Source organism: Alosa pseudoharengus, unplaced genomic scaffold, assembly GCF_046254945.1.
Source record: "Alosa pseudoharengus isolate Yale_2024_CS ecotype anadromous, Long Island Sound unplaced genomic scaffold, YU_APseudo_1.1 YU_APseudo_1.1_scf_8, whole genome shotgun sequence".
NCBI classification, from domain to species: domain Eukaryota; kingdom Metazoa; phylum Chordata; class Actinopteri; order Clupeiformes; family Clupeidae; genus Alosa; species Alosa pseudoharengus.
In genome coordinates, this window is record NW_027468870.1 from 32,988,668 (window position 1) to 33,007,154 (window position 18,487).

Genomic DNA, 18,487 nt, shown 5'->3' on the forward strand with positions numbered 1-18,487 from the left:
CCAGCAGCTACTAATATGCCAGTCATTAGTTGAAACTGAAAAGGTGTCTGTTCATCTTCAAAAGAAGCTGGTTTTCAAAGTTGCCAGAATTCAGTGCCCGGGAGTTTCAGGCCCAAGACCGACCATAGTGGTGGAAATTTCAGCTCTACTATCCTGTAGTTTTTATTAGTACCATGGTTCAACAAATGTGTAAAGGTTATATAATAATTCACTTCAACTGAGAAGTTAACAAAAATGTAGCCTATCCCATGCTTCCACAAAGAGGCATATTGAACTAATGTTTAGGCTACATGTTTTTTGCATGGGTAGGCTATATTGTTGTTTGGTGATTTAGCCTACTCCTTTACTACACCCTCTTCTGAGCAAACAAGGCATAGGTTAATCATGTAGGGTAATTGCTCTTTCTTACATTAAATAACTTTAATTTATCCTCTCTACTTGTCCCTAGTCATGGCCTCATCACTAATTTTGGGCTCATCATTTTCAGTGGTCGACTGGTTGATCTGCTGCTCAGTCTCTCCTGGCCTCTTTCTACCCTCCATCCTTCCTGACACTTGTGTCTACTGTAGGGCCGGCTTTGCTATCCGTATCTGAGAAAACTTTTTGGAAAAGACGGGCTATATGGACCCAACCAACTCTTTTTGGGAGGGGAGAACTCCCTCACGTAGGCTACAACCCATGCAGAGGCATTGCATTGGTGTCATGCACAGAATGCGGAACGTGTCCTACTTTAAGAAAAGATAGACTAACGTGACAAATGTCAATATTTGTTTCCTCGACCGGCCCAAAAGTGAAGCGGCCCACCGGGAATTCTCCCGATTACCCACCCCGGGCCTGATTCAGTCTTACTCTTCTTGGACTGAACACAACTCCTGCAATGCTATGGATAACTAGATGTACCGCATAGCGGTACAAAATATGACCGCCGCTCAGTCCTGTACATCCGTTCCGCGAAAATAAATCACACTTCAATTTGTCTCCATATTTTACTCCATCCCCCACTCTTGAAACTTTTGTGTATGCTTGTTTGGCATGCCTGAGTGTGTGTGTGCGGCTGCACAGAAAGTAGCCTACTGGTGCTGAAAAGGTGAATAGATTGTAGAATAGCCAAAGAAGATGTAGCATTGTTATAAAACCTTTAAAATCTCTAAACAATCACAAGTAGGGCAGTTCATCACAGTTCATCCATTGCAACTGGATTGATGAAAGGTCACTTACACCTGTAGGCTACATTGTATTTGGGAAAAGCAAAAGGTATCAGCATAATGTTATTTATTTATTTGTTTATTTATTTATTTATTTACAAAAACATCTCTGTCAGTTCCATGCCGTTTTCAACAGCTATCAAAAACAAAGGTCATTTTTGGATGGATGGATTTTTTTGTGAATGTTTCTTCTTCTAAGATTTTAGTCATCTTTAGTTCATGTAATACTTTATTGTCAATGCACAAATTAAAGTAACAGTAGTCTGAAACGTTATTGTTAATGCACAAATTAAGTAACAGTAGTCTGAAACGAAATGCTGTTTTACATCTAGTGGTGCAAATAACTGACATGTCCAAATGGGCCTTGATGAAATGCGTCGCTAGACTGTTCATACACATTTTAACGGGCCAAAGTTGAAGAGCTGTTGTCCGTTATTGTTCGTGCAAATATAGGCTGATTCATGTTCCCTTGCATTGTGTAAGTGAGGTCCATGGCTAGTCTGGCTTTCACCAGACCAAGCTCAATCTTTTAAGAAATCAAAAAATAAATAGCGGGCAGATCAGGCTGGGTTCACCAAGCCTAGTCCATAGGCACCCGATATTGTTCACGCTCTGGCTATTCTAAATGCAAAAATGCATCAGGGAGTTATGACAAAACTGTAACTAACAAACTAGATCCTAATAGAAAGCTGTTAGCTTCCCTAAGCTACAGGTAGGCTTATAAGGTAGGCCTATTTACAACATAAATTGTCAATAGGCTATGCTGGCGACACAAATAAAATCTCCTTTGGAAACCAATGGCTTACGCCTTACAGTATCAAGCGGACTTAAATTGCCATATCGTGGCGAAAAGTTGTAATAAAATTCACGCAGCTCCATGAGTCAAGGAAAGCGCATCGATTCCCCTCTCACACCCTGCACGCACTTAAAACAAAATAAACAGGCGTCTCAGTCTCACGCATGTATAGGCAAAACTGTATCAGACCGGTGTAACGTTGGTAAATCTTCCATTGCACAAAATGATTTTTGTAGCACGTGCAACAAATGACAGTCGAAAGATACAATTACAGTGCTGCTATCAATTTGCTTGGTATAACCGCATTTATAGTTTTCTACAAATGCAATCAATCAAATTGGCCTCCATCACTCAACCAACGCTGACGGTAACATTACCTAGGTCCTTATTGATATAAGATTAACGTACCTGCAGTAAAAACCAAGCATGTCCGATAAACATCCTCAGATTTATTTCGGCTTCAAGAAGAAATGGGAATTACATTTCATGTGAACATCATCCTATCCTTATTAGACGTTCTCTGCGGTAAACTATAGTCCTTGTTGGAAGCGTCCATTGTTATTCCAACCCACGTTTAACTTCCAACAAAATTACGTCTCACTGCAACGATGCGCCATCTAGTGGACAAACGACTACTTATCGCCAATACTGGAAATGCAGCCATGATGATGATGAATATTTATTTTGGCTTTCTTTTAATCCTACTGAATTTGTAATTATGTATCGGCCGTTCTAATACCGATAGTATGTGGGTGCCTGTGTGTGTGTGCATGTGTATATGTGTGCACCGCCATCTACAGGCCAATGAGTGTACAGTCACTAAATGTACACATAATCTAATTTTTTAAAGACCCCCCCATGGATGAAATTCTACGAAACTTGGCATACCCCCAGAGAATGCCAGGTCAATCATATACATAAAATTTGGTGCAGTTCTGAACATCTTAACTGAAGATAGGGGCGATTAAAGCAGAATAATATTGCATTTTCATTTTTTACCGGGGGGGGTGCAAATCACAAATGAGTGATTATGGGCCAGATTGATGTGGGCCCTTGAGACCAACATACCATAAAAGATTCTTCATCCTTGGTGCCACGGTTCAGGTAGTTATTTAGGAAAAACTGCTTTTTTTGCGGTTCGGGGGGCCCAGCACGGGGGGGGGGGGGGGGGGGGGAGTGGACCCCGTGGACGAAACGAAATTTTTCCGTAAAAGTCTAGTGGGGCTACATACCCACTAAATTTCATGTGCCCCGGTGGTTCGGTGTCCCGGGTATCGTTGACCAAAAATTCAGGAAGTAGATGACGAAAAAAAAAAAAAAAAAAAAAACTTTGACAATCCCTATATGACCGCTTCGCTAGCTTCGCTAGCGGCGGTCATAAATAGCCTTTCACAGGCCGCTAGGACAGGTAGCCGATGTACAGAAACATTTCTTGCAAATACGGCCACGGGTGTATGACGTTATATTCACCACTACCCTGTTCACCGAGTTCACCACTATCCTCCACTCGGGGTGGTCGTCTATGATAACGGGAGGCAGTGGCGTGCACAGACATTTTGGGGGGCAGGTGCTCAGGAGGTGGGGGGGGGGGGCACTTTTTAGCGCACGTTAGCGAAATTTGACTTGTGCTGCAATTAGTAAATCAATATACAAATATAGCCGCAAGCGGCAATGGCGGGCCCGAGCACCTCCGGTCCGCAACCTGTGACATTTCGGAATCCAACAAAGCACTGACACGGTGCGTTTGTGTAATGTACATATTTGATGTGTGTGCTATTTGTAGTTGCATGTTATTTTCTGGCACATTTTCTTGCTTGGCCAGGTGGGGGCGCTATGCCAGGCAGGCCCATTGGGTGTCTGGATGTCATCATAATCATATTATTTATTAACCTGAGAAGTTTCAAACCATTCATTCAAAGCATAGAACATTTCTGACACACTTCCTGCTTGTCCAGATGGTGGCGCAATGCTAGGCATGGGAATTACACAAGTGAACATCATCAGAATATTGATATCCAATATTTTATCAAGTTTGAGATCAAACAGTTAAGGCATTGCCCATTTCTGGCACATTTCTCCCTTGGCCAGGTGGTGGCGCTATGCCAGGCAGGCCCATTAGGTGTCTGGATATCATCATAATCATAATATCTATTAACCTGTTAAGTTTCAGACCATTCATTCAAAGCATAGAACATTTCTGGCACATTTCATGCTTGGCCAGATGGTGGCGCTATGCTAGCCATCTGAATGACATATGTGCACATCATCACAATAATGATTTCCAATATTGTATACCTACTAGGTTTCAAATAAATCAGTTAAGGAATTGCCCATTCCAACACATTTCCTGTTTGGCCAGGTGGTGGCGCTATGCCAGGCAGGCCAATAGGGTTTCTGATTATTCTCATAATCTTAATATCTATGAACCTGAGAAGTTTCAGACTGTTCAATCAATGCACTTTGACTTTATGACACATTTCCTGTTTATGTGCAAGATATTATAATCATAACATATTACAACATATCAAAAATCCCTTCACAATTTAACATCAGCGTTATCTTGCCATCATATTTGCCAAATTTCACATGAATCTGACAAACCGTCTAGGAGGAGTACGTTCAAATCTATCATGTGGCATCAGTGTTCTTGTCATTCTTTTTGTTGCCAGTGGGTGGCGCTATGCGAAATATGGATTATGGGCTTGTGAATATTGTCATTACCATGGTATTCAATAACCTGTGAAATTTAAAACATTTCAAGCCATGCATGGTGAATTAAGACACATTTATTGTTTATGTGGAAGGGTATTACAATTCATAGTTTCGCCATTTTGTTAAATTACAATATATCAAAAAAAGCTTCACAATTTAGAATCAGAAGCATATTGGCATTATGTATACCGACTTTCACATGAATCGGATCAACCGTCTAGGAGGAGTACATTAAAATTGGTCATGTCCACAACGCACAAAATCCCAATTACCTCACTTCCTGTGGGCGTGGCTAATGGCATGTTAATACAAAAGTTGATTGTTTTTGGGAGTTACATGCACCCACCAAATTTGGTGTGTGTATCTAAAACTATATGCCAACCACAAGTCACAGTGACATAAGGGGGCGCTATGGAGTTCCTGGGCAACGCCCAGTGCCAAGGCTTTTCCCCTGTATATTCATGGTACCTCTTGACGTGTGTGCCAAATTTCATGCATTTTCACCGATGGGAAGATCCTCTTTTGGCATCACAATTCATCACATTTTAGTCCGCACAAAATCCCAAATACCTCACTTCCTGTTGGGCGTGGCTAATGCATCGTACATACGAAAGTTGTTCATCTTGGGGAGATACACACACCTACCGAATTTGGTGTGTCTAGCTGAAAGTATGTGCCAACCACTGGATCAATCACCTAAGGGGGCGCTACTGAGTCACTGGGCCACGCCCGGGGCCAAGCCTTTATGCCTGTGTAGCCAGTGTGATACCAGATGTGTGTGCCAAATTCCAAGACTTTTCATACATGTTAACCACCTCAAAAATAGCAAAAAGGTGAACAAATAATAATAATAATAATAAATATAGCCGCAAGCGGCAATGGCGGGCCCGAGCACCTGCGGGCCGCAACCCGTGACATGTCGGAATCCAACAAAGCACCGACGTGGTGCATCTGTGAAATGTATATATTTTATGCGTGTGCTATTTGTTTTCGTATTTTATTTTCTGGCACATATCCTGCTTGACCAGGTGGTGGCGCTATGCCAGGCAGGCCCATTGGGTGTCTGGATATCATCATAATCATAATATCTATTAACCTGAGAAGTTTCAGACCATTTATTCAAAGCATTGAGCATTTCTGGCACACTATCTGCTTGGCCAGATGGTGGCGCTATGCTAGGCCTGTGAATTACGCATGTGAATATCATCACAATAATGATATCCAATATTTAATAAACTTTCAGATCAATCACTTAAGGCATTGTCCATTTCTGGCACATTTCCTGCTTGACCAGGTGGTGGCGCTATGGCAGACAGGCCCATTGGGTGTCTGGATATCATCATAATCATAATATCTATTAACCTGAGAAGTTTCAGACCATTTATTCAAAGCATTGAGCATTTCTGGCACATTTCCCGCTTGGCCAGATGGTGGCGCTATGCTAGGCCTGTGAATTACGCTTGTGAATATCATCACAATAATGCTATCCAATATTTTATAAAGTTTCAGATCAATCACTTGAGGAGTATGTTCAAATTGATCATGTGAAATCAGTATAATTGTCATTCTTTCTGTTGCCAGGTGGTGGCGCTATGCCAAACATGCATTATGGGCATGTGAATATTATCATTAACATGGTCTTTAATGACCTGTGAAATTTAAAACATTTCAAGCCATGCATGGTGAATTATGACACATTTATTGTTCATGTGGAATGGTATTAAAATTAATAATTTCGCCATTTCGTCAAATTACAACATATCAAAAAAAGGCTTCACAATTTATAATCAGGAACATCTCGGCGTCATGTATACCAACTTTGACATGAATCGGATCAACCGTCTAGGAGGAGTATGTTAAAATTGATCATGTCCACAACGCACAAAATCTCAATTACCTCACTTCCTGTGGGCGTGGCTAATGACATGTTAATACAAAAGTTGTTTGGTTTTGGGAGTTACATACACCCACCAAATTTGGTGTGTGTATCTAAAACTATATGCCAACCACAAGTCACAGTGACATAAGGGGGCGCTATGGAGTTCCTGGCCAACGCCCGGTGCCAAGCTTTTATCCATGTCTATTCACTGTATCACTTGATGTGTGTGCCAAATTTCATGCGTTTTCACCCATGGGAAGCACCTCTTTTGGGATCACAATTCAGCACATATTTCATCACATTAGTCTGCACAAAATCCCAAATATCTCACTTCCTGTTGGGCGTGGCTAATGCATTGTACATAGGAAAGTTGTTCATCTTGGAGAGATACAGACACCTACCAAATTTGGTGTGTGTAGCTTAAATTATATGCCAACCACGGGATCAGTCACCTAAGGAGGCGTAAGGGGGCGCTAGCGAGTCCCTGGGCCATGCCCGGGGCCAAGCTTTTGTACCTAGCTGCTTTGTGTGACACCTGATGTGTGTGTCAAATTTCAAGACTTTTCGTTCATGTTAACCACCTCAAAATATATGCCAACCACGAGATCAGTCACCTAAGGGGGCGCTAGCGAGACCCTGGGCCACGCCCGGAGTCAAACTCTTGTACATAACTGCGATGCGTGACACTTGACGTGTGTGCCACATTTCAAGAATTTTTGGCAATGTTAACCACTTCAAAAACAGGAAAGCAAAAAAATAGAATAATGAATAATAATAATAAATATAGCCGCAAGCGGCAATGGCGGGCCCGAGCACCTGCGGGCCGCAACCCGTGACATGTCGGAATCCAACAAAGCACCGACGTGGTGCATTTGTGAAATGTACATTTTTAATGCGTGTGCTAGTTGTTTTTGTATTTTATTGTCTGCCACATTTACTCGCTTGGCCAGGTGGGGGCGTAATGCAAGGCAGGCCCATTGGGTGTCATCATAATCATAATATATATTAACCTGAGAAATTTCAGACCATTCATTTTAAACAAAGAACATTTCTGATACACTTTTTGGTTGGCCAGATGGTGGCGCTATGTTAGGAATGAAAATTACACATGTGAATATCATCACAATAATGATATCCAAAATGTTTGTAAACATTCAGATCAATCACTTAAGGCATTGTCCATTTCTGACACATTTACTGCTTGACCAGGTGGTGGCGCTATGCCAGGCAGGCCCATTGGGTGTCTGGATATCATCATAATATTAATATCTATTAACCTGAAAAGTTTCAGACCATTTATTCAAAGCATAGAGCATTTCTGGCACATTTCCTGCTTGGCCAGAAGGTGGCGCTATGCTAGGCCTGTGAATTTACGCATGTGAATATCATCACAATAATGATATCCGATATTTTATAAAGTTTCAGATCAATCACTTAAGGCATTGTCCATTTCTGGCACATTTCCTGCTTGGCCAGGTGGTGGCGCTATGCCAGGCAGGCCCATTGGGTGTCTGGATATCATCATAATCATGATATCTATTAACCTGAGAAGTTTCAGACCATTCATTCAATGCACTGTGATTTATGACACATTTCCTGTTTATGTGGTGAGATATTAAAATCATATCAAATATATTACAACATTAAAAAATCCATTCACAATTTAACATCAGCGACATCTTGGCATAATGTTTGCCAAATTTCAAATGAATCTGACAAACCGTCTAGGAGGAGTATGTTCAAATTGATCATGTTACATCAGTATAATTGTCATTCTTTCTGTTGCCAGTTGGTGGCGCTATGCCAAACATGCATTATGGGCATGTGAATATTATCATCAACATGGTCTTCAATGACCTGTGAAATTTAAAAAATTTCAAGCCATGCATGGTGAATTATAACACATTTATTGTTTATGTGGAAGGGTACTAAAATTAATAAATTCGCCATTTCGTCAAATTACAACATATCAAAAAAAGGCTTCACAATTTAGAATCAGGAACATCTCGGCGTCATGTATACCAACTTTGACATGAATCGGATCAACCGTCTAGGAGGAGTACGTTAAAATTGATCATGTCCACATCGCACAAATTCTCAGTTACCTCACTTCCTGTGGGCGTGGCTAATGGCATGTTAATACAAAAGTCGTTTGGTTTTGGGAGTTGCATACACCCACCAAATTTGGTGTGTGTATCTAAAACTATATGCCAACCACAAGTCACTGTGACATAAGGGGGCGCTATGGAGTTCCTGGGCAACGCCCGGTGCCAAGCTTTTATCCCTGTCTATTCACTGTACCACTTGATGTGTGTGCCAAATTTCATGCGTTTTCGACCATGTTAACCACCTCAAAATATATGCCAACCACGGGATCAGTCACCTAAGGGGGCGCTAGCGAGTCTCTGGGCCACACCCGAGGTCAAGCTCTTGTACCTAACTGCGTTGCGTGACACCTGACGTGTGTGCCAAATTTCAAGAATTTTCGACCATGTTAACCACCTCAAAAACAGGAAAGCAAAAAAGTGGAATAACAATAATAATAATAATAATAATAATAATAATAATAATCCTTACAAAAACAATAGGGCCTTGCGCCCTTCGGTGCTCGGGCCCTAAATATAGCCGCAAGCGGCAATGGCGGGCCCGAGCACCTGCGGGCCGCAACCCGTGACATGTCGGAATCCAACAAAGCCCCGACGTGGTGCGTGTGTGAAATGTACATATTTGATGCGTGGGCTATTTGCTTTTGTATTTTATTTTCTGCCACATTTACTCGCTTGGCCAGGTGGGGGCGTAATGCAAGGCAGGCCCATTGGGTGTCATCATAATCATAATATATATTAACCTGAGAAATTTCAGACCATTCATTTTAAGCAAAAAACATTTCTGATACACTTTTTGGTTGGCCAGATGGTGGCGCTATGTTAGGCATTGAAATTACACATGTGAATATCATCACAATAATGATATCCAAAATGTTTGTACACTTTCAGATCAATCACTTAAGGCATTGTCCATTTCTTGCACATTTCCTGCTTGACCAGGTGGTGGCGCTATGCCAGGCAGGCCCATTGGGTGTCTGGATATCATCATAATCATAATATCTATTAACCTGAGAAGTTTCAGACCATTTATTCAAAGCATAGAGCATTTCTGGCACATTTCCTGCTTGGCCAGAAGGTGGCGCTATGCTAGGCCTGTGAATTACGCATGTGAATATCATCACAATAATGATATCCAATATTTTATAAAGTTTCAGATCAATCACTTAAGGCATTTTCCATTTCTGGCACATTTCCTGCTTGGCCAGGTGGTGGCGCTATGCCAGGCAGGCCCATTTGGTGTCTGGATATCATCATAATCATGATATCTATTAACCTGAGAAGTTTCAGACCATTCATTCAATGCACTGTGATTTATGACACATTTCCTGTTTATGTGGTGAGATATTAAAATCATATCAAATATATTACAACATTCAAAAATACCTTCACAATTTAACATCAGCGACATCTTGGCATAATGTTTGCCAAATTTCAAATGAATCTGACAAACCGTCTAGGAGGAGTATGTTCAAATTGATCATATGACATCAGTATAATTGTCATTCTTTCTGTTGCCAGTTGGTGGCGCTATGCCAAACATGCATTATGGGCATGTGAATATTATCATTAACATGGTCTTCCATGACCTGTGAAATTTAAAACATTTCAAGCCATGCATGGTTAATTATGACACATTTATTGTTTATGTGAAAGGGTATTAAAATTAATAATTTCGCCATTTTGTCAAATTACAACATATCAAAAAAACGCTTCACAATTTATCATCAGGAACATCTCGGCGTCATGTATACCAACTTTGACATGAGTTGGATCAACCGTCTAGGAGGAGTACGTTAAAATTGATCATATCCACAACGCACAAAATCTCAATTACCTCACTTCCTGTGGGCGTGGCTAATGGCATGTTAATACAAAAGTTGTTTGTTTTTGGGAGTTACATACACCCACCAAATTTGGTGTGTGTATCTAAAACTATATGCCAACCACAAGTCACTGTGACGTAAGGGGGCGCTATGGAGTTCCTGGGCAACGCCCGGTGCCAAGCTTTTATCCCTGTCTATTCACTGTACCACTTGATGTGTGTGTTAAATTTCATGCGTTTTCGACTATGTTAACCACCTCAAAATATTTGCCAACCACGAGATCAGTCACCTAAGGAGGCGCTAGCGAGTCCCTGGGCCACGCCCGGGGTCAAGCTCTTGTACCTAACTGCGATGCATGACACCTGACGTGTGTGCCAAATTTCAAGAGGTTTCGACCATGTTAACCACCTCAAAAACAGGAAAGCAAAAAAGTGAAATAACAATAATAATAATAATAATAATCCTTACAAAAACAATAGGGCCTTGCGCCCTTCGGGTGCTCGGGCCCTAATAAATATAGCCGCAAGCGGCAATGGCGGGCCCGAGCACCTGCGGGCCGCAACCCGTGACATGTCGGAATCCAACAAAGCACCGACGTGGTGCGTTTGTGAAATGTACATATGTAATGCTTGTGCTAGTTGTTTTTGTATTTTATTTTCTGCCACATGTACTTGCTTGGCCAGGTGGGGGCGCAATGCAAGGCAGGCCCATTGGGTGTCATCATAATCATAATATATATTAACCTGAGAAATTTCAGTCCATTCATTTTAAGCAAAGAACATTTCTGATACACTTTTTGGTTGGCCAGATGGTGGCGCTATGTTAGACATTGAAATGACACATGTGAATATCATGACAATAATGATATCCAATATTTTATAAAGTTTCAGATCAATCACTTAAGGCATTGTCCATTTCTGGCACATTTCCTGCTTGGCCAGGTGGTGGCGCTATGCCAGGCAGGCCCATTGGGTGTCTGGATATCATCATAATCATGATATCTATTAACCTGAGAAGTTTCAGACCATTCATTCAATGCACTGTGATTTATGACACATTTCCTGTTTATGTGGTGAGATATTAAAATCATATCAAATATATTACAACATTCCAAAATCCATTCACAATTTAACATCAGCGACATCTTGGCATAATGTTTGCCAAATTTCAAATGAATCTGACAAACCGTCTTGGAGGAGTATGTTCAAATTGATCATGTGACATCAGTATAATTGTCATTCTTTCTGTTGCCAGTTGGTGGCGCTATGCCAAACATGCATTATGGGCATGTGAATATTATCATTTACATGGTCTTCAATGACCTGTGAAATTTAAAACATTTCAAGCCATGCATGGTGAATTATGACACATTTATTGTTTATGTGGAAGGGTATTAAAATTAATAATTTCGCCATTTCGTCAAATTACAACATATCAAAAAACAACTTCACAATTTATCATCAGGAACATCTCGGCATCATGTATACTAACTTTGACATGAATCGGAGCAACCGTCTAGGAGGAGTACGTTAAAATTGATCATGTCCACAACGCACAAAATCTCAATTACCTCACTTCCTGTGGGCGTGGCTAATGGCATGTTAATACAAAAGTTGTTTGTTTTTGGGAGTTACATACACCCACCAAATTTGGTGTGTGTATCTAAAACTATATGCCAACCACAAGTCACTGTGACGTAAGGGGGCGCTATGGAGTTCCTGGGCAACGCCCGGTGCCAAGCTTTTATCCCTGTCTATTCACTGTACCACTTGATGTGTGTGCTAAATTTCATGCGTTTTCGACTATGTTAACCACCTCAAAATATTTGCCAACCACGAGATCAGTCACCTAAGGAGGCGCTAGCGAGTCCCTGGGCCACGCCCGGGGTCAAGCTCTTGTACCTAACTGCGATGCATGACACCTGACGTGTGTGCCAAATTTCAAGAGGTTTCGACCATGTTAACCACCTCAAAAACAGGAAAGCAAAAAAGTGAAATAATAATAATAATAATAATAATAATAATAATCCTTACAAAAACAATAGGGCCTTGCGCCCTTCGGGTGCTCGGGCCCTAATAATAATAATAATCCTTACAAAAACAATAGGGCCTTGCGCCCTTCGGGTGCTCGGGCCCTAAATATAGCCGCAAGCGGCAATGGCGGGCCCGAGCACCTGCGGGCCGCAACCCGTGACATGTCGGAATCCAACAAAGCACCGATGTGGTGCATTTGTGAAATGTACATATTTGATGCGTGTGCTACTTGTTTTTGTATTTTATTTTCTGCCACATGTACTTGCTTGGCCAGGTGGGGGTGCAATGCAAGGCAGGCCCATTGGGTGTCATCATAATCATAATATATATTAACCTGAGAAATTTCAGACCATTCATTTTAAGCAAAGAACATTTCTGATGCACTTTTTGGTTGGCCAGATGGTGGCGCTATGTTAGGCATGGAAATTACACATGTGAATATCATTACAATAATGATATCCAACTTTTTTGTAAACAGATCAATCACTTAAGGCATTGTCCATTTTCTGGCACATTTCCTGCTTGACCAGGTGGTGGCGCTATGCCAGGCAGGCCCATTGGGTGTCTGGATATCATCATAATCATAATATCTATTAACCTGAGAAGTTTCAGACCATTTATTCAAAGCATAGAGCATTTCTGGCACATTTCCTGCTTGGCCAGAAGGTGGCGCTATGCTAGGCCTGTGAATTACGCATGTGAATATCATCACAATAATGATATCCAATATTTTATAAAGTTTCAGATCAATCACTTAAGGCATTGTCCATTTCTGGCACATTTCCTGCTTGGCCAGGTGGTGGCGCTATGTCAGGCAGGCCCATTGGGTGTCTGGATATCATCATAATCATGATATCAATTAACCTGAGAAGTTTCAGACCATTCATTCAATGCACTGTGATTTATGACACATTTCCTGTTTATGTGGTGAGATATTAAAATCATATCAAATATATAAGTTATCAAAAATCCCTTCACAATTTAACATCAGCGACAGCTTGGCATAATATTCGCCAAATTTCAAATGAATCTGACAAACCGTCTAGGAGGAGTATGTTCAAATTGATCGATCATATGAAATCAGTATAATTGTCATTCTTTCTGTTGCCAGGTGGTGGCGCTATGCCAAACATGCATTATGGGCATGTGAATATTATCATTAACATGGTCTTTAATGACCTGTGAAATTTAAAACATTTCAAGCCATGCATGGTGAATTATGACACATTTATTGTTCATGTGGAAGGGTATTAAAATTAATAATTTCGCCATTTCGTCAAATTACAACATATCAAAAAAAGGCTTCACAATTTATAATCAGGAACATCTCGGCGTCATGTATACCAACTTTGACATGAATCGGATCAACCGTCTAGGAGGAGTATGTTAAAATTGATCATGTCCACAACGCACAAAATCTCAATTACCTCACTTCCTGTGGGCGTGGCTAATGACATGTTAATACAAAAGTTGTTTGGTTTTGGGAGTTACATACACCCACCAAATTTGGTGTGTGTATCTAAAACTATATGCCAACCACAAGTCACAGTGACATAAGGGGGCGCTATGGAGTTCCTGGCCAACGCCCGGTGCCAAGCTTTTATCCATGTCTATTCACTGTATCACTTGATGTGTGTGCCAAATTTCATGCGTTTTCACCCATGGGAAGCACCTCTTTTGGGATCACAATTCAGCACATATTTCATCACATTAGTCTGCACAAAATCCCAAATATCTCACTTCCTGTTGGGCGTGGCTAATGCATTGTACATAGGAAAGTTGTTCATCTTGGAGAGATACAGACACCTACCAAATTTGGTGTGTGTAGCTTAAATTATATGCCAACCACGGGATCAGTCACCTAAGGAGGCGTAAGGGGGCGCTAGCGAGTCCCTGGGCCATGCCCGGGGCCAAGCTTTTGTACCTAGCTGCTTTGTGTGACACCTGATGTGTGTGTCAAATTTCAAGACTTTTCGATTATGTTAACCACCTCAAAATATTTGCCAACCACGGGATCAGTCACATTTCCTGCTTGACCAGGTGGTGGCGCTATGCCAGGCAGGCCCATTGGGTGTCTGGATATCATCATAATCGTAATATCTATTACCATGAGAAGTGTCAGACCATTTATTCAAAGCATAGAGCATTTCTGGCACATTTCCTGCTTGGCCAGATGGTGGCGCTATGCTAGGCCTGTGAATTACGAATGTGAATATCATCACAATAATGATGTCTGATATTTTATAAAGTTTCAGATCAATCACTTAAGGCATTGTCCATTTCTGGCACATTTCCTGCTTGGCCAGGTGGTGGCGCTATGTCAGGCAGGCCCATTGGGTGTCTGGATATCATCATAATCATGATATCTATTAACCTGAGAAGTTTCAGACCATTCATTCAATGCACTGTGATTTATGACACATTTCCTGTTTATGTGGTGAGATATTAAAATCATATCAAATATATAAGTTATCAAAAATCCCTTCACAATTTAACATCAGCGACATCTTGGCATAATATTCGCCAAATTTCAAATGAATCTGACAAACCGTCTAGGAGGAGTATGTTCAAATTGATCATGTGACATCAGTGTAAATGTCATTCTTTCTGCTGCCAGTTGGTGGCGCTATGCCAAACATGCATTATGGGCATGTGAATATTATCATTAACATGGTCTTCAATGACCTGTGAAATTTAAAACATTTCAAGCCATGCATGGTGAATTATGACACATTTTTTGTTTATGTGGAAGGGTATTAAAAGTAATAATTTCGCCATTTCGTCAAATTACAACATATCAAAAAAAACCTTCACAATTTATAATCAGGAACATCTCGGCATCATGTATACCAACCTTGACATGAATCGGATCAACCGTCTAGGAGGAGTACGTTAAAATTGATCATGTCCACAACGCACAAAATCTCAATTACCTCACTTCCTGTGGGCGTGGCTAATGACATGTTTATACAAAAGTTGTTTGGTTTTGGGAGTTACATACACCCACCAAATTTGGTGTGTGTATATAAAACTATATGCCAACCACAAGTCACAGTGACATAAGGGGGCGCTATGGAGTTCCTGGCCAACGCCCGGTGCCAAGCTTTTATCCCTGTCTATTCACTGTATCACTTGATGTGTGTGCCAAATTTCATGCGTTTTCACCCATGGGAAGCACCTCTTTTGGGATCACAATTCAGCACATATTTCATCACATTAGTCTGCACAAAATCCCAAATATCTCACTTCCTGTTGGGCGTGGCTAATGCATTGTACATAGGAAAGTTGTTCATCTTGGAGAGATACAGACACCTACCAAATTTGGTGTGTGTAGCTGAAATTATATGCCAACCACGGGATCAGTCACCTAAGGAGGCGTAAGGGGGCGCTAGCGAGTCCCTGGGCCATGCCCGGGGCCAAGCTTTTGTACCTAGCTGCTTTGTGTGACACCTGATGTGTGTGTCAAATTTCAAGACTTTTCGTTCATGTTAACCACCTCAAAATATATGCCAACCACGAGATCAGTCACCTAAGGGGGCGCTAGCGAGACCCTGGGCCACGCCCGGAGTCAAACTCTTGTACATAACTGCGATGCGTGACACTTGACGTGTGTGCCACATTTCAAGAATTTTTGGCAATGTTAACCACTTCAAAAACAGGAAAGCAAAAAAGTAGAATAATGAATAATAATAATAATAATAATCCTTACAAAAACAATAGGGCCTTGCGCCCTTCGGTGCTCGGGCCCTAAATATAGCCGCAAGCGGCAATGGCGGGCCCGAGCACCTGCGGGCCGCAACCCGTGACATTTCGGAATCCAACAAAGCACTGACGTGGTGCGTTTGCGAAATGTGCATATTTGATGTGTGTACTATTTGTTTTTGCATTTTATTTTCTGGCACATTTACTTGCTTGGCCAGGTGGGGGCGCAATGAAAGGCAGGCCCATTGGATGTCATCATAATCATAATATATATTAACCTGAGAAATTTCAGACTATTCATTTTAAGCAAAGAACATTTCTGATGCATTTTTGGTTGGCCAGATGGTGGCGCTATGTTAGGCATGGAAATTACACATGTAAATATCATCAAAATAATGATATTTAATTAAAATTTTGTAAATAAATTCCAAAAACTATTCTGACTATGGCCAGCTGATGGCGCTATGCCACACCGGCATATTGGGTGTTTGGATGTCATATACACCTAATCTGATTAATCAGATGCATCTGATTGTAATATCCAACAGACTTGGAAAAAACACATTCCTTCTCTTGCCAATTGGTGGCGCTATGCAAGGCATGTTAAAAAGACATATGAATATCATCATCATGATATCTAATTTTGTGTAAAATTTCAGATCAATCAGTCAAAGCATTGAACATTTTTGGCACATTTCCTGATTGGCCAGATGGTGGCGCTATGCTAAGCATGTGAATTCCACATGTGAATGTCATCACAATAATATCCAATATTTTATAAAGTTTCAGATTAATCAGTTAAGGCATCGTCCATTTCTGGCACATTTCCTGCTTGACCAGGTGGTGGCGCTATGCCAGGCAGGCCCATTGGGTGTGTGGATATCATCATAATCCTAATATGTATTAACCTGTTAAGTTTCAGACCATTCATTCAAAGCATAGAGCATTTCTGGCACATTTCATGCTTGGCCAGATGGTGGCGGTATACTAGGCATCAGAATTACACATGTGAATATCATCACAATAATGATTTCAAATATTTTATACCTACCAAGTTTCAAATAAATCAGTTAAGGCATTACCCATTTCTGGCACATTTCCTGTTTGGCCAGATGGTGGCGCTATGTTAGACATGGAAATTAGACATGTGAATATCATCACAATAATGACATCCAATATTTTGTAAAGTTTCAGATCAACCAATAAAGGCATTACCAATTTCTGGCACATTTTCCTGCTTGGCCAGGTGGTGGCGCTATGCCAGGCAGGCCCATTGGGTATCTGGATATCATCATAATCATAATATCTATTAACCTGAAAAGTTTCAGACCATTTATTCAAAGCATAGAGCATTTCTGGCACATTTCCTGCTTGGCCAGAAGGTGGCGCTATGTTAGGCCTGTGAATTACGAATGTGAATATCATCACAATAATGATATCCAATATTTTATAAAGTTTCAGATCAATCACTTAAGGCATTGTCCATTTCTGGCACATTTCCTGCTTGGCCAGGTGGTGGCGCTATGCCAGGGAGGCCCATTGGGTGTCTGGATATCATCATAATCATGATATCTATTAACCTGAGAAGTTTCAGACCATTCATTCAATGCACTGTGATTTATGACACATTTCCTGTTTATGTGGTGAGATATTAAAATCATATCAAATATATTACAATATTCAAAAATCCCTTCACAATTTAACATCAGCGACATCTTGGCATAATGTTTGCCAAATTTCAAATGAATCTGGCAAACCGTCTAGGAGGAGTATGTTCAAATTGATCATGTGACATCAGTATAATTGTCATTCTTTCTGTTGCCAGTTGGTGGCGCTATGCCAAACATGCATTATGGGCATGTGAATATTATCATTAACATGGTCTTCAATGACCTGTGAAATTTAAAACATTTCAAGCCATGCATGGTGAATTATGACACATTTATTGTTTATGTGGAAGGGTGTTAAAATTAATAATTTTGCCATTTCGTCAAATTACAACATATCGAAAAAAAACTTCACAATTTATAATCAGGAACATCTCGGCATCATGTATACCAACTTTGACATGAATCGGATCAACCGTCTAGGAGGAGTACGTTAAAATTGATCATGTCCACAACGCACAAAATCTCATTTACCTCACTTCCTGTGGGCGTGGCTAATGGCATGTTAATACAAGAGTTGTTTGTTTTTGGGAGTTACATACACCCACCAAATTTGGTGTGT